This window comes from Halichoerus grypus, chromosome 3, assembly GCF_964656455.1.
Source record: "Halichoerus grypus chromosome 3, mHalGry1.hap1.1, whole genome shotgun sequence".
Lineage (NCBI taxonomy): Eukaryota > Metazoa > Chordata > Mammalia > Carnivora > Phocidae > Halichoerus > Halichoerus grypus.
This window is the reverse complement of record NC_135714.1, coordinates 79,917,364-79,944,751: the sequence shown is the minus strand read 5'-3', so window position 1 is coordinate 79,944,751 and position 27,388 is coordinate 79,917,364. Positions and strand designations below refer to the sequence as shown.

The 27,388-nt window shown below is 36.0% G+C and overlaps 1 protein-coding gene across 1 annotated transcript in view; it reads left to right on the top strand.

Annotated features, from left to right (window-relative positions):
- The window catches only part of STPG2 (sperm tail PG-rich repeat containing 2), a 314,912-nt gene that overhangs the window by 100,564 nt on the left and 186,960 nt on the right, over window positions 1-27,388 (top strand). The window lies entirely within an intron of this gene.

Sequence of the window (27,388 nt, the reverse complement as noted above, 5' to 3'; positions counted from 1 at the left end):
CTCTTCTACCTAAGGAATTTCTGGGAAAGAATAATTTTATAGACCATTTTGCTGGTTAAATGTGGATTTGTTTCCCACTTCTACATGATAGCTTGAATTTCTGTACCTCTCTGATACTATAAAGCCTCCTATCCTTTCTTCTTTTCCTTGACAATCTGAATAACTTACAAGATCTTTTATCTAGAGGTGGTTTTCTACTGTGCCAGAAAAAATTTTTTTTCCAAAGAATGATAAGGTAGCACCAACAGGTGCTCCGGTTTTGACAGAATCAACTTTAACTTTGGCAGTTTAGGGAACTTCCTCCACATGACTAGCCAGGTGTCTTTGGTGGGGTATTTTGTTGATTAGACAGAGACCCAAAAATGGTTCATCAGTTATTTCAATCTTATAAGTAACTGCATACCTTTATTGTCCTTCTCTTTGAATTGATAAAGACCTACATTGGGCTTTGCAAAAGAGAGGACAATGGGCCAATGCTTTACACAGACCAAGAAATTCTTGGTCAGTAATGATTCTTAACACGATTTTTAAAAGATTTTTTATTTTATTTATTTTAGAGAGAGAGAGTGCAGTTGGGGGAAGAGGGAGAGGGGAAGCAGACTCTCCACTGAGCACAGAGCCCAACGTGGGGCTTGATCTCACAACCCTGAGATCATGACCAGAGCTGAAACCAAGAGTCGGATGCATAACTGACTGAGCCACCCAGGCGCCCCTACATTCTTTACATGAAGCAGTACAACTTACTGTACACTTGGCACTCACAGGGAAGTTTTGTTCCGGCCACTGGTGAGGCATGGCTAGCCTATCTTCCTCCTTAATGCACTTTTTCCCCATCAGTGCCTGTGTGGTCCATTTGCTGTTATTGGTTGCTTGAACTGTGGGCTTTAAACTTAAATACTTCATAAGACAATCCTTAGGGGTTGGCGAATTATGGTCTTTGGACCTAACCATGGCCTATGGGACTGTTCTTTTTGTATGGGCTCTTGGGCTAACAGGGGGCTTTATATTTTTTATAGGGTTGTAAAATAAAACAAAAAAGAAGATGCAACAGAGACCGTATATGGTCTACAAAGCCTAAAATAATCCCTCTGGCCCTTTACAGAAAAATTTTGCCAACTACTGATCTGTGTGATGTGACCCTGGATTAAACCTTTTGACAGAAATTACAATATATTGACCTAGTATGTGAACAAGAATACCAATTATATATCACTGAGAAATTGTACATGTGGTACTGTGTAGGCTCAAAATAGTCCCCATTTTGAATGTTTTCTGATCTTTCAATCTAGTCTCCCATTTCTTCTTTTCTGTTATCAGTACATGAGATGAGCTTTCTACATGGTGTTGGATTCAACCACGTGAGCATCTGTCGGATTCATCTCATCAGAAACTGTTGCCCTTGCAGTTTTTGCATATTACAGTACTAGTCTCTAAGGCTTAAAGTATGTCCCACCCCATTGAAAAAATGTTAGTATGGATTTTTCTGTTTTATTAGCATCACTTTTTGATGATTATCCTTTAGCAGATTTGGCCCAATATGGAAAGCTTGTAGACGAGCTTCTTCAGGAACCCAGGCTCTGCTTTGGACTCTGTCCTTTAACTCCTCTGAGGGTGCTGGAGGTTGCAGTGAGCTCAGCAGAGGAGTACTTCCCTATTGGCAAGCAGCCTGGCTAGTGTGAGCAAGGCTTGTCAAGGAGGGAGGGGGCATAAATCTATGTTTTAATCTAAAAAGACTTAGTATGAACAATTTAAAACATACTCAAAAGTGGAGAGACTATGATAATGAGTTACCATGTACTCACCACCCAGCTTCAATAATTTGCAGGTCACAGTCAATCATGTTTATCTCTTTATTCTCCCTCTCAAACTATTTTGTTGTAAATCCTAGATATTTTATATTTTAATCTATAAACATTTCAGTATGTTTATCTAAAGCATAAGCATTATATTTACAAAATGAAAATACTTTAATATCCTCAACCTGCCACTTCGTGTTCAAATTTTCCCAATTGTCTCATGTTTTAAAAAAAAAATGTGTTTCAATAATAATCCAAATCAGATTCATACATTTGTATCAACCAACTGGTTGATATGGCTCTTAGCTTTCTTCTAATACATTAGGCTTTCTTTCCATCTCTTTATATATTATATTTATTGAAATAAACAGATTATTTTTCTCTTAAATTTCCCACAGTCTGGCTTTGCTGAGTATTTCCCAGTGGTGTCTTTTAATATGTTCCTTTGTCTTTTTTACTTTCTGCAAATTAGTATTTAGATCTAGAGGCTTATACTAGTAATTCATGGCATAAAGTGCCATTACAGTAAATGGAGCTATTACTTGTGGAGGGTTATGATGCAGTGCCAACTGAAGGAGGGGCCTTCAGAACTCCTTTTGAGGACACAGGAATATTGCCACATGTATATCCTATAAATACTTCTTTAAGCCTTGTACAGTGGGATCTGGGTCCAGTTACTTGAGTGCTCTAGGGAAAAGGAAATTGTGGGGAAGACTAATTGCTAGCTTTGAGTTGATGCTATTTCTTGGGGGCTTAAAATGCTATGTGGTCCAATAGTCAAACTGAGGGTTTTGGTGGTCAGTTGATAGATGAAGTCTTAACTGAAGTTAGACTCATAGAGGGCAGTTTGTTCATAGATTTATTTTGTGTTTATAACTCCAGTTTCTAGAAGTATAATTGGAAAAGATATACTTAGAAACTGGCAATATCCCTATAGTGGCCCTCTGACATACGGAATGTGGGCCATTACAGTAGAAAGAGCTAAGTGGAAGCCCTTGAAAATTCTATTCCCTGCTGAGGTATTAAGCCTGATGCAATATTGAATTCCTAGGGAATTACAGACATTAGGGCCACCATCAAAGGATTTGAAAGGTTGAGTAGTGGTGATATCTATTACATTTCTATTTTTTTCTTTTTTCTTTTTTAATTTTATTATGTTATGTTAATCACCATACATTACATCATTAGTTTTTGATGTAGTGTTCCATGATTCGTTGTTTTCGTATAAACACCCAGTGCTCCATTCAGTACGTGCCCTCTTTAATTTCTATTAACTATCCGATTCAATTTGTGGAGAAGTCAGATGAATTTTAGGGAATAATCATGTATCATTATAAACTTAATCAGGTTGTGATGCAGATTGCAGCTGCTGTCCCAGATATAGTTTCTGTATTGGAGTAAAACAACATGGCCCACCATATTGATAGAATTAGCTTGATTAGATTTGATGAGCAGGAATTAGCAAGAACTTGACATGCCTTAGGAAGACATATACAAATCAGACAGTAGGAGATAAACCCCATAAAATTTCAGGGACCTTCTTTCTCAGTGAAGTTTCTGGGAGGTCTAGTGGTTTGGATTATGTCAAGATATCCCCTCCAAGGTGAAAGGCAAGTTGCTATTCCTTCCATATCCCTACCGTGAAAAAGAAGCAGAACTCTTGGCACATCTTTATGGTTTTTAGGGGGAAATGTATATCACATTTGAGTGTGTTACTTTGACCCATCTACTGAGATACGGATAAGTCTGCCAGTTTTAACCAGAGCAAGAGAGGATTCTACAGCAAGTCCAGGCTGCATTTCAAGCTACTCCTTCACTTGGGCCTTATGATTCAGAATATTTAATCATACTTGAAGTATCTGTTGCAAATTGGAATGCTGTAGAAAACTTTTGGCAAGTACTAATATGAAAATAAGAGTATATACACCTCTAGGATTTTGGAGCACTTCTATGTCCTCTTCTGCAGATAACTATTTTCTTTAAGAAAAACAGCTCTGGGCCTTGATAGAAACTCAATACCTAATCGTGGCACATCAGATGACCCTATAGCCTAAGCTTGCCATCATGAACTGGGTGTTTTCTAACAATTGGCCCATAAGGTTTGGAGTGTACAGCAATTATGTATAATGAAGTAGAAATGGCATAGAAGAGACCAGACTCAGGCAAGTCCAGAAGATACAAGTAATACAAGTGCCCAAACTCCTTTGACATTGACTCCTACTGTGCCAGAAATATAAAAACGTAAATCAATATGAATGATGTTTTAAAATTTTTATCTCTTTAAAAGATAATTGGTTGTCTAAAGCATAACTAATAATAATGTTTGGGGGTTTATGACAGATAGAAGCAAAATGTAAGATAACAATAACTCAAAATAAGGAATGAAGAAAATTGAAGAATACTGTTGGAAAATTCTTACATTATACATGTGGTAGCGTACTATTATTTGAAGCTAGACTGTGATGTTAAAGATGTCTAGAAGAGCCACTAAAAAGAAATTAAAGGGAAATTGCTAATAGTATAGCAGTGGAGATAAAACAGAACCATTAAAAAATATTCAACTAATCCAAAAGAAGGCAAGAAATGAGAAAAAAATACCAAAGGACAGATGGTACAAATAGAGAATATAGAAAAACTATGCATCTATCAATAAAATGCCAACGTATCAATAATTATTTTAAATCCAAATTGTCTCATCACTTCAGTTAGAATGCAGAGACTGTCATATGGGTTTTAAAAGCAAGAGACAACTATGCTATCTCTAAGAAATACACTTAGAATATATAGATAAATATAGGTTAAAAGTAAAAGAATGGAAAATGACATACCATGCAAACACCAATAGAAAATGGTTATATCAGACAAAGTAGATTTGAGGACAAGGGATATTACCAGAGATAAAGAGGGACATTTCATAATAAAAATGAACGAGGTCATCAAGGAGACACAGTAATCCTAAATGTATATGTATGTGTAAATAGAGATTCAGAATACACGAAGCAAAAACTGGCAGAATAGACTGGAGAAATAGATTAACTCATAATTAAAGCTAGATATTCCACCACTCTGTTCTCAATAATTGATAGAATAAGGGAACAAAATACCGTGCTTTTAAACATTGAGGATATTTTCTCCCGATTTTTAAAGCCAATGAAACTGCAATACAAATTGCTTGAGTCTGACATTTGGACTTTTTCCCAGCTCAATGTCTTTTTTAGTTTTTGGAGAAAGAAACTGATGACATATTATTTAACTAATATATAAAGCACATCCAAATGCTGCAACAGAGCATGAAGAAATAATTTCCAGAACTGAAAACAAGAGTGGATTAGAAATACATTTACTGTTGTCTTCCAAGTTGAAACATTCAACCTTCCAGCTTTTGGCTGTAAAATGTTAGAATTTATCATCTATTAGAGTGCTGAAAGTAGTCTGCAGTGAGCCGTCTCTCCATAATTTCTGGGCCATTTGTGTTTAATATGAATATCCAGACTTATCTGGCAGCCACTAAACATTTGGTGACATTTACAATGATCTATGATTGTGAATTTAAAATTTCTAATTTAGTAGAAGCTTGCATGAGAAAGCAACTGCAAGTGTAACCTAAATTATAAATTAAGCTATCCACCATTGAGTTGTATGATGTTCCTTGGTAAAAGACTGTGAACAATATTATCCTTCCCATTGAAATAAAACATTTTATTGTTAATTTAAAAATATGGTTAATTTTTTTATTATCAAGAGAAGTAAGAAACATATTTTTAAAAAATTACCCCAAATTGATGATCTTCATGTACACTGATTGCCCATTAAGGGGTATGTGGGTGCCAAACTATATAAACACTGCAATTGAAGATATAGTCAAAGAATCTCCTTCACCTTGGGTGTTAAATGCCTTGTTTCAGTGCTCTTAGGTAATCACAAGTATTCTCAATTTAGGGAATTGGAATTTCCCCATCATCTTCTTGACCTTCCCATTCCTATGAAATCCATATTGACATTCCAGCACACAGAGTCAGAGAAAGTTCTTATCCTGGTACTTTCATTACTTGATGACTTGATCTATAACCATATCTGTTCAGGGGGTCTATAAATCTGTCCAGCCAAGCCTACTTTCACACTTTATTTTTTGGTTGCCACCAACATCTCCCCATACACTTCTTAGAGGATTATGGAAACTTCTAGTTTATTGTGTTCACTAACATGGGAATGTAACAGGAAGTTAGATCATCTCTCTCATAACAATGAGAATTGTGAAGACAAAAGTCTCTTCATGGTGTCAGGCAGTGCCTTTGAGGTGACTCAGTAGTCTGATCACAGCACAGTATTCTAGTGAAAGTAAGTGTGAGTAATTGGGCCCTTTCCTACACAGCATTTCAGAGATAATACGTCAGATGTAGGCAATCTTAGTTTCATAACTATCAGTGTGTGTAAAGATCGAGTCTCTACTAATCACTTGTAATTATGAACATTATAATTTTATCCTGATACTGCCAACAAGGCATGGGAAACTCCAACTCATTTATCAAACCTTTGATTTTGTGAGATTTCAAGGTATATGCAGTAATTTATATAAGGAGATATATTCTTTTTCTTTTCTTTTTTTTTTTATTATGTTATGTTAATCACCATACATTACATCATTAGTTTTTGATGTAGTGTTCCATGATTCATTGTTTGTGTATAACACCCAGTGCTCCATTCAGTACGTGCCCTCTTTAATACCCATCACCAGGCTAACCCATCCCCCCCACCCCCCTCCCCTCTAGAACCCTCAGTTTGTTTCTCAGAGTCCATAGTCTCTCATGGTTCGTCTCCTGCTCCAATTTCCCCCTCTTCATTTTTCCCTTCCTACTATCTTCTTCTTTTTTTTTTTTAACATATAATGTATTATTTGTTTCAGAGGTACAGGTCTGTGATTCAACAGTCTTATACAATTCACAGCACTCACCATAGCACATACCCTCCCGCATGTCTATCACCCAGCCACCCCATCCCTCCCACCACTCCAGCAACCCTCAGTTTGTTTCCTCAGATTAAGAATTCCTCATATCAGTGAGATCATATGATATATGTCTTTCTCTAATTGACTTATTTCGCTCAGCATAATACTCTCCAGTTCCATCCACATCGTTGCAAATGGCAAGATTTCATTCCTTTTGATGGCTGCATAATATTCCATTGTATATATATACCACATCTTCTTTATCCATTCATCTGTCAATGGACATCTTGGCTCTTTCCGTAGTTTGGCTATTGTGGACATTGCTGGTATAAACATCGGGTGCACGTACCCTTTCGGATCACTACATTTGTATCTTTGGGGTAAATACCCAGTAGTGCAATTGCTGGGTCATATGGTGGCTCTATTTTCAACGTTTTGAGGAACCTCCATACTGTTTTCCAGCTTGCATTCCCACCAACAGTGTAGGAGGGTTCCCCTTTCTCCGCATCCCCGCCAACATCTGTCATTTCCTGACTTGTTAATTTTAGCCATTCTGACTGGTGTGAGGTGGTATCTCATTGAGGTTTTGATTTAGATTTCCCTGATGCCGAGTGATGTTGAGCACTTTTTCATGTGTCTGTTGGCCATTTGGATGTCTTCTTTGGAAAAATGTCTGTTCATGTCTTCTGCCCATTTCTTGATTGGGTCATTTGTTCTTTGGGTGTTGAGTTTGATAAGTTCTTTACAGATTTTGGATACTAGCCCTTTATCTGATATGTCATTTGCAAATATCTTCTCCCATTCTGTCAGTTGTCTTTTGGTTTTGTTGACTGTTTCTTTTGCTGTGCAAAAGCTTTTATATTCTTAGTATGTTTAGATTAAGATAGAATAAGCAGAGTGTGGAATCTAGCAGTCAGTGGGTTGAATTTAATCCACAAGTGGATTATGACCAATTTTTAGTTATAAAAAATGGAATTGCCAGCATTCATAACTTGTAGCATTTCATATAGAAATCAAAATTTTCAGCTTTTCTCAAAAACAAACCAAAAAAAAAAAAAAACCAACAACCAAAAATGAAAAACCAACCAGCCATCCTAACAACAATCAATTGGAGCTGATTAAATTCTACCCCGGGAGTGAGGGTGAATGATCTCCAGTGTACCATTTTCCATGGAACTCTGGCTCCAGTAGACATTTGAATTCTTCATCCCTGTCAATGTAATATCAGTTAATCTTATGTGGGTCCTTTAGCTTCATTTAAGATTTATAACTTTTAACATTATTTCATTTGGATGTGTTCAATTGTCTGTATTATTCATTAAGTGTTATTGTTTCTTTTTCCTTTAAAAAGAGAATTTGGGTTTGCAAAGAGCAGGAAGAATACACTTGTATTAAGTAACTATTCAGAAGTTCGTGTTGCATTGCAGAGTAATAAATGTTAATGGCCCTGAACATTTACTTGGCACTAATTTACCAAAACAGGCATTATAAATCTTGGCTGCTACAAGATAATCCACCATATAAGATACAGTAATTATGGGGAAACTATATAAACTATTTGTATATATTTTCTCTTGGTGAAAAATATTTAAGCACAAAACTCTTAAACAATTCTTGATCATTGTGGTAAGATTTTTCAGGAGAATCACATTTACTCCTGTTTACTCTAGTTCAGAACTTGGCAGGGTAACTTCAGATTTACTGTGTTTTGACTGAACTGAATTGCTAACACCAGTGTTGATATGCACTGTTATTTCAGCAGATATATTAAGGAATCTAAGTAGCTTTTCATCAGCCTTACTCAGTTTCATGTTGGGTTGGTTGGGACTGCATAAAATAACCCTCTACTCCAAAGCAACAAAATACAGTCAAACCTAGCAGCTTGCATTTGAATTCTGCCTCTCTTGATATACTTGTTTAGATTTATGTGGGAAAACTACTTTTATTTTCTATTTCTGTTACTGAACATATGGTAAGCTAACTAGTTTATGATTTATCTACAAAGCATTTCCTGTCACTTACTTGATTTTCTAATTTCAGTGATGTATAACAGAATTGTTGTATCTGAGACCCAGTGACACTTGTAGTTCTCTTATTAATACAGAGTCACTTTTCATTTTTTTAATTTTAAAAATTTTTTTAAAAAATTTTATTTTATTATGTTATGTTAATCACCATACATTACATCATTAGTTTTTGATGTAGTGTTCCATGATTCATTGTTTGCATATAACACCCAGTGCTCCATTCAATACATGCCCTCTTTAATACCCATCACCAGGCTAACCCATCCCCCCACCCCCCTCCCCTCTAGAACCCTCAGTTTGTTTCTCAGAGTCCATAGTCTCTCATGGTTCGCCTCTCCCTCTGATTTCCCCCCCTTCATTTTTCCCTTCCTACTATATTATATATATATATATTTTTAACATATAATGTATTATTTGTTTCAGAGGTACAGGTCTGTGATTCAACAGTCTTTCACAATTCACAGCGCTCACCATAGCACATACCCTCCCCCATGTCTATCACCCAGCCACCCCATCCCTCCCACCCCCTACCACTCCAGCAACCTTACTTTACAAATCTATTTTGTTCACTTAGAGTTTTCCATGACATCTTAATTTGATTTGGTTCTGTTTAAATTTAATTAGTTCTTAAAAAAAATCATATACAGGGTGTTTGTTTCCTGAGATCAGAAAGAATGAATTACACTTTCTAAATGAACCAAAATTTATCTTGCAGTTATGAAAATGAACATAAGAAACACATGTTCTTTTCTACACTCTCAAGTAAAAGTTATATATTTCTCTGGCCAATCAGTCATTATGATGAATCACTTAAAAAGTTAACTGAATCCAGGACATACTTATTTAATATATTTAATTTTAAATGAAAGGGCGATTTTCTTTTATTAAGAATATAGTGCCAAGGGGACGCCTGGGTGGCTCAGTCAGTTAAGCGTCTGCCTACGGCTCAGGTCATGATCCCAGAGTCCTGGGATCGAGTCCCACATCGGGCTCCTTGCTCAGCAAGGGGCCTGCTTCTCCCTCTGCCTGCCTCTGTCTCTCTGATAAATAAATAAAACCTAAAAAAAAAAAAAATAAAATAAAAAAAAAGAATATAGTGCCAAGTATAATCAAATAGCAAAACTTATGTTGATATAAGCATGCTGAAAATTTTTAAGTTGCAAACTTTCCTTTTAAGTTGCTTATAAATTTGTTTCTCCTTATTGTATTATGTCCTTATTATATTATGTCCTTTTAAGTTGCTTATAAATTTGTTTCTCCTTATTGTATTATATTTATATTACATAAATTTGTTTCTCCTGTTATATTATATTAGAAAAAGGATGCTGAATATCATCTTGTTTTTAGGAATTAGAATACATATGTTAATTCAGCTCTGGAAAATGGAATAATCATCAGTGTTGCCAAAATATTCAGTCTAGATATTAGCTGAAGAGTATGGTAAATGATTGAAAAATTGTTAGAATAAAGTCTAGGATTAGAATGATTCATTAATTCATATGGGCCATTAAAAAATTAATGATATTAAGACTGATAAAATTAAAATAATATAAAATATATAATATAATCTAAAAGAATCACATAAATCTTGCATAATATTCTAAGCCCTTTCTTTATATAATTTTCCCAGAAACCACATTTAGTTTCATGGCTTTAGGTACCACCTATTTGTACTGATCATTTCCAAATTTGCAGATTGCTTCCAGTATGTATTGACACCCTGAACTCTCCACTGAGCTCCAGTCTTCTATGAATTACTATCCATATGACATCTCTACCTTGATGTTTTATAACAACTACAAAACTAGCATCTCAAAATTGAACTTTTCTTTCTGTCAGTCCTGCTCTAACTTCTATTTTCTCTATCAGACAAGCGCTTATATTCATTAGCCAGGACTATGTCACATGGCCACCCCTCTATGGCAGAAGGTAGTGGAAAGGGGGGGTGGAAATTGCGATTGTGGTAGCAACCAGTAGTATCTATCTCATCTGCTCACAAGCTCTGTTGCTTTTAGAAGTAATTTCTTTGTGGCCCAGTTTTCTTGTCTTGAACTGAAGTAATGCCTGACAAATAGTAGGTGCTTAGTAAATATCAGTTGTTGTTTCTGTCATCTTTTGCTGCATAACCAGTCACCCTAAAATGTAATGTCTATAACAACAACAATATAACAACAAAAGAACAATTTGTTATTTTTCATGATTGCACTAATAGTGGCACATAGGGCTGGATTGCCAAAGGAGACTCAGGGCCCAAAAGGACAATCCTTAAATGTAAGTTTATTGCAGAAAAAAAAAACCCAAAACACAAATAGCAACAACTTTAAAGTAAGAATATTCTTTGTTGTTAAAGGCTACAGGGGTTCAAGAGAGATTAGAGTGAGCTCTAATTGTCTTCCTTCTCTAAGACCACGCCAAGGCATGCATTATGCATTATGCATTATGTCTTGATAATAGACACATGCATGAACAGCTCAGAATCTGGGAGCGCAAATGGAGTCTTTCCACGGTTTCTTGTACTCTGCTGGCCACATAGGATATTTTGCTGCATAACCAGTACCAACAGTAAAGCCCTCCAGGAGTCTCACCGAGGCCAGGTGCAAATCATCAATGTCCTTGTTATCAATGAACAAAGCTAACAAACTGATACAAACCACTCTGAAACTCATGGGAGTCATAATTGCAAAGCAAGACTATTAGTCAGTTTCATACCTTGACCAGGGATCAGTGCCTTATAGATACTTCAGTAAAACAACTTATACTAATTCCAGGCCTACTGGAATTAACCTTCACAAGTACAATGATTCTCTGGTTTTGCTGGGCTCAGTTGCCTAGTTTTTCTAATCCATATGATATTAGCTGGAGTCACTATTCTGGCTGCATTCCAGAATATATAAAGTAGGGCATGTTCCTATAATAGGTTAATACATATTTTTTCTATCATTTTTGTCACGATGTCTGCAATATTGATCTTTTGTAATACTCCTTGGGAAAAAAAAAAAAAAAAGAGGGAATTTGTAGTTACTCGGAACTTAGTTTAGTTTTTGCCCCTACTAGTTGTGTTTATTTTATTTTATTTTTTTTAATTTTTTTTATTTGCAAGAGAGAGAATGAGAGAGAGCACGAGAGGGAGGAGGGTCAGAGGGAGAAGCAGACTCCCTGCTGAGCAGGGAGCCCGATGTGGGACTCGATCCCGGGACTCCAGGATCATGACCTGAGCCGAAGGCAGTCGCTTAACCAACTGAGCCACCCAGGTGCCCCCCCCTACTAGTTGTGTTTAAAGCTAAGTTATTAAATCTCTGTGGATCTTATTTTCCCTATGGGGCAAACTTGAGTAATGTTGTCCATCTTGCAGGATTTTTAAGGATTAAAGATAACCTAAGAATATATCAAGTATAGTGCCTGCCACACAGTGGTGCTCAGTAAATATAGGGAATTAATGTTTCTTCATTTTGTTTGGAAGAAGGATCAAAGATAGGAGAACAAAAAGCACTACCTAAGAAAGTATTGATTGCAGAAGTGAGAGTTTTATAGACTAAGAAATGCCTCTAAACTACAGTAAAACCTTTCTGTGATAACCTAGATGTATGCTAGTAAAAAGACCTTAAGTACCTCCCCATCCCCCCATACACCCTTTGTGCAATGTCCTAGCATTATAGCATGGATATATGTGGATAAACTTTAGAACAAGGCCACTTCCAAAATTATACTGGCAGAACAGGCAACAATTAAATTAGATGTGAAACTAAAGTATAGAAACAAATGAAAACCTTAAAATCTTAACATTAGACTTCTCTGTGGATCTTATTACACCAAACCTTGTTTGGTAACCATTATAATTTTGTCATTTTTAGTATATTTTGAGTTCTGTATTGGAATAATCAGTTTTAAGTCCATGGCATAGTTTCAGGTACTATATGCATACTATTATGTTCTGTGCAAATATGAGAGATCTTGCAAACTATCTTCAGTATTTCAAAGAGAGATGCAGAAATATCAAGAGTTACGGGTGGTATTCATCAGTCTATCTTTATAATCCCATCTATTCAGTTAGTATTATTGAACTGTTATTTGTCAGAAGTGTAAAGTTGATTTTTTCCTTCTCAAAATTACCATCAGCACAACTCTTAGACTTGGTGGGTACCATTGTTATATTTTCTGCTACATTTCTATCTTCATAAAATATATTTTTTAGTTTTGTAGAATGGGATAGACAGACTTCTGTTTGAACAAGGTAGATTGAATCTGTGCTTATATCTTAGGTTCCTCCCTCCAATAGTTTGCTAGGAATGTTATAACTGAGTACCACAGACTGGGAGGCATAAACAGAAGAAATTTATTTTCTCACAGTTCTGGAGGCTAGAAGTCTGAGATCAAGGTGTTGGCAGTGATTTCTTCTGAGACCTCTGTCCTTGGCTTGTAAATGGCTATCTTCTTTTTGTGTCTTCACATGGCCTTTCCTCTGTGGACACTCATGCCTATGTTCAAAATTCCTTTTCTTATGAAGACACCAGTCATACAGAATTAGGGCCCACCCTAAAAACCTTATTTTAACTTAATTATATCTTTAAAGACTTTATCTCCAAATACAATTATATTCTGAAGTACTGGGGGTTAAGACTTCAAAATATGAATTTTGGAGAGATACAGTTTGGCCCATAACACTCCCAAAGCCCCACTAAATTAATAAGTAAAAGAATAAGGAAGGTGCAATACTACAAACACAAAAAGAATGGGAGAAGAGATGATAATAGATAAAAGATGTCTTCAGTTTTCAAATATAGAAAGCTGATGGGTAAATGTGAACTGGTAGAATAGAGAAAGCTGTTAAGTAAATATCTTCAGAGAGGAATGCTGACAAGAAATCTAGTTCACCTTACAGTACCTTCAAGAAGCCCAGGAATATCAATTACTTTGGAGGTGGCAGGTGTGACTGAAAACGGCAGGACTGGTGATAATCTGGATAGGAAGCACAATCTCTTATAGCTAGGTGACTTCCTCACCCCCACTCCAGGAGAAGATATGAGGTCTGTTGGTGGAGCAATCTAATGAGATAGTCTCTGGACTTAGGAACACTGAGAGAAGAGAGGAAAGGGATGAGATGATGTAACAAAAATGGAGGGTATTCCTAGACTCCAGATAAAAAGAATTAGAGCTCCTTGGAGAAATGCCTAATTCCAGGTCTGGAGCAGGAATTATATCTGAAGAACCTGAAGAATCTTGTCATACCAGAAAGTAGGGAGCTATGAAAGGCTACTGGGGGTCATGTCAAAAGGACATAGGGGCTCATTTAAATAAATTCCCACCAGCTGAAGATGGGATAATTTCAGTATCAAAGAATAATACAAATATATTTAATCCATGAGTTTAAAATTAGAATTTTAAAAACCCATTGATTGGTATTGGAAGATGCAAGAATCTGCTTGGTATTTTGAAACTGGTAAAAAAAGGGAAAAAACCCTAAGTATTTATCTTGCTTTTCCTATGTGAACACCTTAGGGTAACTAAACAATTGTTGAGAGAAGTCTCTCTTTATAGAAGCATTTCAGTTATAGAAGTATTTCAGGCAACAAATAAGAAGGAACTGTGGAATTATATTATCATTTTGGAACCCCTACTAAATTACTGCATCCAGTCAGTAATCATTAATGACTGCTAATGTTGCAGAATGGAAAGAACCAGCTATTATATATGCCTCCTGGTGGAAGTATACAGCACCACCTATGAAGTAATCTTGAAAAAAAATTGAATTAGAATCTACCCCTTATATCAAACTGCTGGTTTACAGAAGTATGAGGGACAGGAGACATAGATATTTAGTCAAGAAAATACAAACTGTGGGAAATGCTCAAAAATTAGACAAAAACTTAGCTTTTTCATCAAATAAAATGAAAGAAAAAAATAAAGTGATAGAGAAGAAAACTATAGATTATAAGAGACTTAAAAACATTGACCCCTGCTAAGTATGGGCTTTAATTGGGTTCTGATTCAGATAAACATATAGAAAATATATATATATATATTTATCACATAAATTTATGAGGCAGTCACAAAAATTGGAACAGAATAAATAAGGAACCAAATCATTGTTGATTTTTTTTAAGATAGAAAAATGGTTTTGTGTTTATGTTAAAGAGTCCCGTATTTTTTGGAAATACATGCTGAATGAAGTATGTATTGATAAAATTATGATATTTTGGATTTGCCTCTACATCATTGGAGTGAGAATTGGGGAAGTTGGGAGGATTAGGAAACAAATTTGGACATGAGTTGAGAATTATTATCCCTGGGTGATGGGTAAGGGGAATTTCTTACACTATTCTCTATGTTTTTTTGCATGTTTTTAGTTTTTCATAATTAAAAATAAGTCAAGAAGAAAATGGAGGGTGTAAGTGAAAGTTTATACATAGAATGGAAGAGAGTTCCAGGTACCTTTCCCCACTCACCTAACTTGTCAGCCAGACTTGAGAAAAAGACTGACATTTTGGGGCCTACTAATGCAAAGGCTGAATTATGATTCCATCACAGCATAATGAAGTCCAATAGGTTTCAAGTCAAATCTATCCATATATGGATTTTTCAACCAACTCTTTTAGTGGCTTACTCTTAAATCTGAATGGGGAGAAAAATCACCAGACATTTGAGGAAATCTTCCAATGAGAAACACAGAGAAAGACAAACAAAAAACCCCTAATCAATAAAACTCCAAGAAAAAAGACAATAAAGAGAACAGAATTATAAATAAAATTATAATTAATATCCTTGGAAAGATGGAGGATAATGCAAGTGTGAATAAAGATTTAGAGAATTAGAAAATTAAAAATATGCTTGCAGAAGTTAAAATTATAGAATGTGAGCTGAAAGCTATACCCGGTAACCTGGTCTCCCTGTAGTCCTTATTTACATGAAGGGGACTCTCAAACCCTAGGAGACGATGGTGGTTACAGAACTTTTGGAAAGTGATTGCACTTGGATGAGGCCTAGCAATGTGAGTTTTAAACCAGTTTAGGTCTCCATCCTGACTGCACATTAGAATCAACCAAAAAGCTTTAAATTAAAAAAAAAAAAAAAAGCACCTGGGTCTCATTTCCATTGGCTTTAATTTGGATAAGGTGGAATGAGTCATTGTTATTTTTATAAGTTCCTCAGATGATTGTCATGTACAGCTTGGGTTTAGAACCACTAATCTAGTGTCAACTTCTCAAAAGCAGACCCCATGCTTTATTTATTACTATATACCAGTGCTTTGCACATAGTAAACTTTTAGTATTTTTAATGAAAAAAATAATCATCATTGATGGTGACTCCAAGGTAGAGGAGTGAAGGTAAAATCGTGTGGCTTCCCCTAGTCCTCCTAATGCTTGTATGCCATCTGATCATCAAATGGATAATTATACCCCGGTTTTTATTTGAAGCAAGAGGCCCATTTTATTAGGTTACACATGAAAAGATGCCATAAACAACCTGCTCCAGTAATCTTTAACCTCTGTTCCCAATGCAGAATACTCCTAAGATCTAGGCCTTCTTCCTTGGGATGTATGTGTTTAGCAGAAGATGCTGTAATAGTGACCTCTTTTGGACTGAGCTGTGGTTCTTTATTATGCATGAGAATCATCTGTGAGGCCTGTTAAAAGTGTAGATTCCTCTACCCAACAAAATTCTGATCCACTAGATCTCAAATGAGACACTCTGGGGGAGGGGGCTATGTATTTAATAGGTTGATACTAATGCAGGTGGTCTGTTGATAACAATTTGAAAAAGCAGGATAAACATTGTAGCATTTTCAGCCTGTGCCTAGGGTTTGGTCTTCTCAAAGTCTTTCCACCTTTATATTGTCATAAATGGAGGCTTGTCTTGAGTGGTCATTGTCTTCTATTTTTAAAAAAATTTTAATTGGCTTACTATATCCTAAGCTTAACTTTTTAGAAGCCTAATTGTGCTGTTATATCTTATTTTAGTGAAAAAAAAGTTCAGTAACATTAGGAACTTTTTGAAAAAACAGTAAAAAAGGAAAAAGAAGTACTCATTAAAGAGGTCAAGATTTCATTTCTGCTTTAATGCAAAATAGTTCCCAAGACTAGATTCACTTATCTAATTATTCACAGTCTTTTCCCTGTGATCCATAGTAATGGCCACTTATACTACTGTTTATAACAGTAGAAAGGTTATCTCAGTGTGTCAGTAGCTGAGTACTTTTTATCAAGCCTGCCTATATGGAGAAGATGGATATAGCATATCTGTAAAGTTCAAGAAAATAGATTAATATTGTGTATTTGAAGCTATGCTCTCTATATTTCTATATTTGATTTGTATCTCATAGGTTTTTATAAACACAGAATTCTATAGAAGTTTCTTTAATTCTAAACCTAACTTATTTTAAGTTCATAGATTTAAAAACAATCTTACATGCCACAGCCAAAGTGCATCTATTCTACCAACCACCAAATAATGGCATAGATTTGTTCATTTGAGACAAGATAACATGGACCTTTGCATAAAATTTTAGAATCAAACCTATTAATACGAAAAGGTACTTATATATAAGAATTTCTCCTAAATAAAAATTTCCCAAGTATTATTATTATTATTGTAATTAAATACAAATTAAATATGTGGGCTTTAAGATATTTTACTATTATTAGAAGTGGCTAATGTTCTTATTTGAAGCCACATTATTTCCCAGAGGAACATATCTCCAAATCCATTAGATGATCAGTGAAAATGTAGGATTCAATGCATGCATTCATGCATTCATGCATCCATCCATATTTTTTTGGCAAATATTTACTGAGCATCTGCTATGCTCCATATACTCCTCTGTACTCTAAAGATACAGCAGCAAATAAAACAATAACTGCCCTGTTGGAGCTTACAAATTAGCAGAAAATTATATTTTGGATAGTAAAAAATGATAAGGTTAAAAAATAGGTAGGAAAGCGGGTGGGAATTATTTGGAGGAGGCAGTTAAATTTTAGATTGGGTGGCTTGGAAGTAGTCATGACTAATTAATAAGGTAACATTGAATAGTGACATGACTGAAATGAAGGAGTGAGCCGTGGAGCTATTTAGGAGAACATCCCAGGCAGAGTGCAAAGGTCCTCAGGTTGATATATGCCTGATCTTTGCGATAAATGAAGTGAATGGAAATGTGAGAGTAATAGGAGATTAGGTTAGAGTGGTGATAGTGTGTCTGGGGGTGAAATTCATATCATATTAAGGACTTTGATTTTTGTTCACAGTGAGATTGCAAGGCATTGGATGGTTTTGAGAAGGCAAGTGGTACAGTCTAGCTGGATCCATCACTAGCTGCTATGTTGAAAATAGACTGAAGGAGGACAAGGGTGGAAGCAGGGGGGCAGTCAGGAAGATTTCACAGTAATCCTGGTGAAAGATGGAGGCTTGGATCAGAGTGGTGTATGTGAAGGTGGAGAGAAATGGTTGGTTTTGGACATATAATAATGATAGAGATGACAGAATTTGCTGAGGAATTTTATTATACACCCAAGTATGTAATTCATAAATTAAGGAATAATTCTTTTAACTATAGAAAAGTAGAGGAGGTATAGATGAAACAGAAGATTTGAAACTTTTTTATACTATGAAAGATACTCTATCAAGGTAATTAAAGTATTTGATGATTAATATATAGCACTTCTTGGTATATTTTTAAATAGCACTTCTTGTATATATTTGATAAATATATATAATACATGTGTTTAAATTCTTGATATATATTTATACATATAAAGTTATGTATGTTTAACTAAGATAATAAAAGTCAATCCCAGTATTTACTGAATTAATTTTTATCTGTTGTAAAGTATCTGGTTAAAACTTAATGTCTTACATTTTTTAACATTTTATTTGAAATAAAATATATCCTGAAGCTTATTTGTTGGAAACAAAGTAGCCTATTGACTAACAGAAATTTGAAAAGACAGTGAAATATTTTCTTAGACAAGATTTGGTTGTATACATTTAAATAGAAGAAATACAGAAGCCACCTTTATTCGTTGTAATGTTTAGTTATGGGAAGTAGATAATTTTTTCTGTGCTCTCTATCAGTAGAGGGCAGCAAAGTTTCAAGTAGTGTGTTTTCAGGTTCCTAGGAAGCTTTGCTAAGGGAAATTTTTTTGTTGTTTCTCTTAAGAAGTTTGTTCTGGCTTGTCTTTTACTGAAGTGCTTTGGTAATATCATATAGGAATTTGCTTAAAAATCCTGTAGTTTTGGTTCATATATTTAGCCAACTGTTCCCTTAGGTACTATAGATGCTTTCTTAATGAGCACATGTATTTTTCCTTTCTGTAATTTAGGGAGTACCAGGGCCTGGAAAATACGACATTAAAAGTCAATTTCAGAAGGCTGAAAGTATGATACCAAGTGTAAATGATGCATCACCTGCTTTTCTTTCTCAATCCCAGGTAATAATGTTCTACAGTCATTTTCATGCATAAAGCATAATAGATACAATGTGAAGCCAGCAACAAATCTGATGGTGTTTAGGGAGATCATAAAAAAAAAGGGATATGTAAGCAAATTGGAAACAGACATGGATGGGGCCAATCATATTGCCAAAAAATATGGCTAAAATGAAATGAAATAAGATTATAATATTAACAAGCAAAGGTGAATATTTGAATTGAAACCATCTATTAAACATTTTAAATTTGTATATGTGAATGTTCAGTTTACCTTATAAGAGATTTAGTCTGAGTTTTAAAATATACTCTGCCAATGAATATGTAGAGTATTAACATGTAATCTTTAAGGGGCATGCATATTTTTCAGAGAAGGTTCTGAAGACTCTCTGTGGAGGGTGTGGATAGATCATATCTACAACTGCAACTAGGCTCTTTATTTGTGATGCAAGAGCCTATTTCACAGTAATTGTATCACATTCTCCAGGGTATACACCAAGGCAACTTGAAGGTATCTAAGATATTTCCATGGCAGTTTAATACCAGCAAACTTTTATAATGTGGCAGCCTCTAGATCAAAGTAGTTGCAGTATTTATCCAACTGTAGTACATACAGCTCTGATTAATTTATCTTAACTCAGGAAGGTTATTAACTTTCAGATGACTACAGGTTACTACTTTGGTTTCATTGTACTTAAGAGGCACCTCCTTGGAGAGGAGATGGATTGCAGGTATATTTTTGGAGACATAATTAACATGACTTTTTAATGGGTTAGATGTTGGGCTGAGGGACTGGGAAGAATCAAGAATGAATACCAGGTGTCTGCCTTGAGTGACTTGATAGTACTTAAGGTACTACACAAAACAGATGTGTGAGAACAGGATGTTGTGTGTGTGTCCTTGATTTTTTTAAAAATATCATTTTTTATAACCAGAACCCTCACTTCTTATGCTGTTTCTATTCCTCTAACACATAGTCCTTATTTGATATCACTTGGCACCAATTACAAAATTTTAAATATATTTTCAGAAATGGAAAAGAATATGATATCAATTTTGTTTAAAGGGATGATGAAGAAAACAATAATGGGTCTGGGGTGAAAGATATGGAAGAATTAAAACCAACAGGACCGCCTGCTAGGGGTAGTGTTAGTGGTTGGTTGAATATGAATGTATATATTTAATGACTGATAGAAAAAGCAATAATGCAATTAACAAGGTGGATTTAGAACACATAATTTTTGGTTTATAGAAACAGATATTTTTCTGGGATACTTATTTTAGTTATTGATTTAAGGAGTTACTTGGTATTTTATCTAAATGCATTGAATTTCCTTAGGTCTTCAACTATTATTTTTTATTTTTTATTTTATTTTATTTTATTTTTTGCTTCTTTTCTTTTTTTTATTATGTTATGTTAATCACCATACATTACATCATTAGTTTTTGATGTAGTGTTCCATGATTCATTGTTTGTGTATAACACCCAGTGCTCCATGCAGAACGTGCCCTCTTTAATACCCATCACCAGGCTAACCCGTCCCCCCACCCCCCTCCCCTCTAGTACCCTCAGTTTGTTTCTCAGAGTCCATAGTCTCTCATGGTTCATCTCCCCCTCTGATTTCCCCCTCATTAGTTTTTAAAACATAAGACTTCTTTTACAACAATGGTACTCAATCTTGCTGTGTATTAGAAACACCTGGGGAATTTTACCACATTTTGATACTCAGGTGCCTTCTTTTCTCTTTTCCAGAGACTGATTCAATTCATCCAGAACAGGGCCCAGGAATCAGTATTCCTTTTGTATAAGAAAGAAAGGAAAGTGAGAAACATACATATAATGCTGCAATAAGTAGAAGGGTGCATATATCTTTTCAAGTTAGTGTCTTTATTTTCCCTGGGTAAATACCCAGTAGTGGAATTGCTGGATCATATGGCTAATTTTATTTTTAATTTTTTGAGGAACCTCCACACTGTTTTCCACAGTGGCTGCACCAATTTACATTCCCACCAACAGTGCACAAGGATTCCTTTTTTCTCCACATCCTCACCAACACATTATTTCTTGTCTTTTTTATTCTAGCCATTCTGGTGGGTATAAGTTTGTGATTTTTGATTTGCATTTCCCTGATGATTAGTGATGTTGAACATCTTTTCTTGTGTCTGTTTGGCATTTGTCTTTGGAAAAATGTCTATTTGGGAATTTTTATTGCAGCATTATTTGCAATAGCCAAGATATGGAGGCAACCCAAGTGTCCATCAATAGATGAATGAATAAAGAAGTGGTATGTGTGTGTATACACACACACAGACACACACAGACACACATAAACATACAGACACACACACCACACTGGACTATGACTCAGCCATAAAAAAGAATGAGAACTTGCCATTTGCAATGACATGAATGGACATAGAGGGTGTAATGCTAAGAGAAATAAGTCAGACAGAGAAAGACAATACCATATGATTTCATTCATATGTGGAATTTAAGAAACAAAACAAATGAACTAACAAGGAAAAAAAGAGTCAAACAACAACCTTCCCTGCCCCCAGACTCTTAAATATGGAGAATAAGCTTGTGGTTGCTAGAGGGGAGGTGGGTGGGAGGATGGATGAAATAAAGGAGATTAAGAATATACTTACCGTGATGAGCACTGAGTAATATATAGAATTATACAACCCTTATATTGTACACCTGAAACTAATATAACACTGTATGTTAATTAAACTTCAATAACAAAATGGAAAAGGAAAAAACAAAACATACACATAACTACTTATTTTTATTTAAACACATAAAAGATAAACCAGAAAACAATGAAGTTGATTACCTACAAGGGATGGTAAAGAGATGGAATGGAAGTGCTGGTATGCTGCAGTTAGTTCATTTCTATTGGCTTGCAGGAACCGACTGTTAATTTTTCCAGTTTTGCATGTTGGTTGATGTTATAATGGTAGCATGAGATTAGCCACGTGATAGTGTGACTAATAATTTCTATACCATGAAAATAAGCAAATGTTTCAAATTTGGACTATTTTCCTCTGGTGGTACAGCATCCATGGGGTGGAAGGGAAATGAAGGGAGTAGCATGTCTTTGAGTATACTTTTTTTTTTAAAAAAATTTATTTTATTAAGATATGTCAGTCACCATACAATACATCATTAGTTTTTGATGTGGTGACCATGATTCATTGTTTTCATATAACACCCAGTACTCCATGCAGTACGTGCCCTCCTTAATACCCATCACTGGGCTAACCCATCCCCCCACCCCCCTCCCCTCTAAAACTTTCAGTTTCTTTCTCAGAGTCCATAGTCTCTCATGGTTCATCTTTCCCTCCGATTTCCCTCCCTTCATTTTCCCCTTCCTTCTCCTATTGTCCTCCATGCTATTCCTTATGTTCCACAAATAAGTGAACCCATATGATAATTGACTTTCTCTGCTTGACTTATTTCACTTAGCATAATCTCCTCCGGTCCCGTCCATGTTGATGTAAAAGTTGGGTTTTCATCCTTTCTGATGGCTGAGTAATATTCCATTGTATAGATGGACCACATCTTCTTTATGTATTCATCTGTTGAAGGGCATCTCGGCTCTTTCCACAGTTTGGCTATTGAGGACATTGCTGCTATGAACATTGGGGTGCATATGGCCCTTCTTTTAACTATATCTGTGTCTTTGTGGTAAATACCTAGGAGTGCAATTGCTGGGTCATAGGGTAGCTCCATTTTTAATTTTTTGAGGCACCTCCACACTGTTTTCCAAGGTAGCTGTACCAACTTGCATTCCCACCAACAAGGTAAGAAGCTTCCCCTTTCTCCACAACCTCTCCAACATTTGTTGTTTCTTGCCCTGTCAATTTTTGCCATTCTAACTGGTGTAAGATGGTATCTCAATGTGGTTTTGATTTGAATTTCCCTGATGGCTAATGATGATGAACATTTTTTCATGTCTCTGTTAGCCATTTGTATGTCTTCTTCAGAGAACTGTCTGTTCATGTCTTCTGCCCATTTTTGACTTGATTGTTTTTTGGGTGTTGAGTTTGAAAATTTCTTTATAGATCTTAGATGCCAGCCCTTTATCTGTGGTGTCATTTGCAAATATCTTCTCCCATTCTGTGGGTTGCCTCTTTGTTTTGTTGACTGTTTCCTTTGCTGTGCAGAAGCTTCTTATCTTGATGAAGTCCCAAAAGTTCATTTTTGCTTTTGTTTCACTAGCTTTTGGAGATGTATCTTGAAAGAAGTTGCTGTGGCCAATGTCAAAGAGGTTACTGCCTATGTTCTCTTCTAGGATTTTGATGGATTCCTGTCTCACATTGAGGTCTTTCATCCACTTTGAGTTTATCTTTGTGTATGGTTTCTGCCGGTCTTGGAAGCTCTGCATCTCTCCATCCATTCTAAATGAAAGCCTTGCCGGATAAAGTATTCTTGGCTGCATGTTCTTCTTGTTTAGTACCCTGAATATGTCTTGCCAGGCCTTTCTGGCTTGCCAGTCTCTGTGGATAGGTCTGACGTTATTCTGATGTTCCTCCCTCTGTATGGAAGGAATCTCTTCCCCCTAACTGCCCTTAAGATGGTTTCCTTGGTTCTAAGATTTGCAAGTTTTACTATTACATGCCAGGGTGTTGGCCTGTTTTCCTTGATCTTGGGAGGGGTCCTCTCTGCCTCTAGGACTCGAATGTTTGTTTCATTCCCCAGATGAGGGAAGTTCTCAGCTACGATTTGCTCAAATATATCTTCTAGTCCTCTCTCTCTCTCCACCCTCTGTGGGATCCCAATAATTCTGACATTGGAACGCTTCATGGTGTCACTTATTTCTCTGATTCTATTTTCATGGATTCTGAGTTGTTTTTCCCTGGCCTCCTCTTTTCCCTTTTTATCTATTAAATGGTCTTCTAGGTCACTAATTCATTCTTCCGCCTCACTTACCCTAGCTGTTAGATTATCTAGATTAGATTGGATCTCACTGATGGCATTTTTAAGTTCTGCCAATTCAGCTTTCATTTCTGCCCTTAGAGACTCTATGTTGCCATTAATTGATTTCTCCATTCTAGCTATTATCTTCACAATTGCTAGCCTGAATTCCATCTCCGACATCTTGGTTATATCTGAATCTATTTGTAAATCTGTGGCATAAGTCATAACCTCTGTGTCTTTCCTATTTTGGGAGTTCCTCCTCCTAGTCATTCTGTTGATGGGTGTTTGAGGGAATGTATAGAGTCCAAATTATTGACCAGAACCCAAGCAAGATGCACCTGTTTTCTTGGGACCTTAGGGTTGCTGGCCTCTTGTTTTCCCAGCCTGTCTTCTGGGGGAGGGGCCTTCCACGCTGTCACTCAGGCAACCCTGTTGGGGCAGAGTTGTGCTGCCCCCTGTGGTGGGGGATGGGCTCAGTGGAAACCAGTTTTTTGGGGCTTTTGTTCTCTGGTGGCTTTCCCTGGCGGCTTTCCGTGTCTCTTTAAAGAGTCAGAGCAGAAGAGACCATTTCCAACCCTCTGCCTCAGAGCAGAGAGATCGCAGTCTGTTCTTTAGTGAGCTCTCTAGGCCACGCTCTCTCCTTTTTTGTCTGTGCTGCTATAAACTGCAGCGTCCTGGGTTGTGCACCCCTCAGCAGTGCTCCCAGTCCTCGCCTCCACGTCGGGGCTTGTATCTGCCCTTTGTGCTTCTAAAACCACCAGCCGCCCCCAGTTCACATGCACGGCCCCGCCGTTCTGGTTTTCATGGAGGGGGGGCTGCTCTAAAGTCCTTTCCCCGCTGCTACTGATCTGCGAGTCTGTGCCCCGTTCCCAGTGGGGGAGGCTATCACTCACCAGTGGTGTAGGATGCCCACGGCCAGGGTCCCTCCTGCTGCTGTTTGTCCTCTGATATCTGCCTGCAGAATCACAGCTCTCTGCTTCGTACTTCGAAACCAACCACCTGTGATATTCTGTTTGTAGAGATCCAGATCTTCGTACATCTCAGGCTGATTTCGTGGGTGTTCAGAGTGGTCTGGTAGATATCCAGCTCAATTCCGGGGACCAGTTGGAATAGGGTCCCCTACTCCTCTGCCATCTTTTCCTCAAAAGCCTTTGAGTGTACTTTTTAAAATACATATTTCGGGCGCCTGGGTGGCTCAGTCGTTAAGCGTCTGCCTTCGGCTCAGGTCATGATCCCAGGGTCCTGGGATCGAGTCCCACATCGGGCTCCCTGTTCGGCGGGAAGCCTGCTTCTTCCTCTCCCACTCCCCCTGCTTGTGTTCCTGCTCTCGCTATCTCTCTCTCTGTCAAATAAATAAATAAAATCTTTAAAAAAAAAAAAAAAAATTTAAAAAAAAAAAAAAAAAAAAAAAAAAAAAAAAAATAAAATACATATTTGTCTTTTAGAAACATGTCAATGTTCCATATATTCAAAAATAAAAATAAATAGAAAAGAATGGAAAGGCTTAAAAAAAAACCCCTAAAACTGAAAGTGAATAGAAACAAATGTACCACTGTATTTTAAGTGAATACGTTTAGCCATGTTGAAGGGGGGAAAAAGAATAATCCATGTGACCACAGTATTTGACTACATCAGTCTTGGATAGGAAGGAGTTGGAGGGGATAGTGAGTGCAAGAATTACAAACAAATTCTGAATTCTTTTTAGGAGGTTGGTTTAGTATAATGGTATGGGTGAAGCAATAATGAAACTATTTTAGATGTATTACACTGAGCAAAAAAGTCAATGTTGTAAACTAGGGTTTTCACTTGGAAGAGGGTACATACAAATATGGATTAGGGGAGTTGAAAAAGGACCTTGTATGATAGATTTGAATTGAAAGTTTGATGTGAATTCATGATTCCTAAAATATGTATGTGTATTTGTCTTTATGAGTATGTGTGTGTATAGATATAGGTGTAAGTATAGGTGTAGATAGTATAGATATATATCCCAGCTTGCTAAATAAGCCAAGAAGTGGGGACTGGGCAAAGTAGGTGGAAGATGAACCTGTAACATATTGTTATGTCACAAAATAAGAAAAGTCTCAAAAAAAAAAAAAAAAAAAGATGATGGCATATCATAGGGATATATGAATCAACTTAAAGGGCTCCCTACTGGTAAAACAACAATAACAACAATGACAAAAAACCACAGTAATTAATTATAAATAGTTAAAAATGGTATTCGTATTTCCATATGGATTGGATATACATAAATAGGTAGATAAATAATGAAATGAATAATTGGGGGAGAAAAGAGGGCTCTTGCTTACAGTAGAATGTTGAGTGCTTACTAATAAATGTAGAGGGAATATTCAATTTTATAAAATTAAAATGACCACTGAGGTTCAAAGACATCATGTACCTCTACATATGATACTCTGAGAAAGCTACATCACCTATTTAGTATGCTGTCCAGGAATGCATAACCTGAATATAATCATGAGGAAGCATCAGAGAAGTCCCAACTAACAATGGTTTTATTATACAAAAATGGGGTGCCATATTCTTCCAAAGTCACAGAACACAAAGGAAGGTTGTAGAAATGTTCCTATATTAAAGGAGGCTAAAAGCAATATCTGAACCTAGACTAAATTATATGCTTGAAGGGGAAAAATGCAATAGAGGCATTAGTAGATCAACTGACAGATTTGGAAGATGAATAGTTGATTAGATAAAAATATTATATCATTGATACATTTACTGAAGTTGATAAGTGTGCTTCAGATATGTAAAAAAAAAAAAATCCATATTTTTAGTAAATACACACCAAAATATTAAGTGATAAAGGGCCATGACATATACAATTTTCCATTAAATGGTTCTATATATATGCTGCATGCTTGTGTGTGTGTGTGTGTTTTTGTGTGTGTGTGTGTGTGTGTATAGAGACACACACACAGGGAGACACAGAGAGGAAGGAATAGACATACTGAAAGAAGGAGAAAGAAGCAGAGTGTGGCCAAATGAAAAAAGCAAATGGCATAACGTTAACAATGTGTGAATCTGGGTAAACATTATATAATACATGTATTTTCTTAATTATTTTTATTCATGCAAATTTTTTCTGTAAATTTGAAATTAATTCCAAATAAAAAGTTAAAAAAATATACAATGCTATACTTCATGATTTCAGTTACATATATATGTATATATATATATTTAATATTAAGTTAAATATTATAAATTTATAATAAACATAAATGTATAAGTTTAATATTATAAGCTAAACCAGATTTATA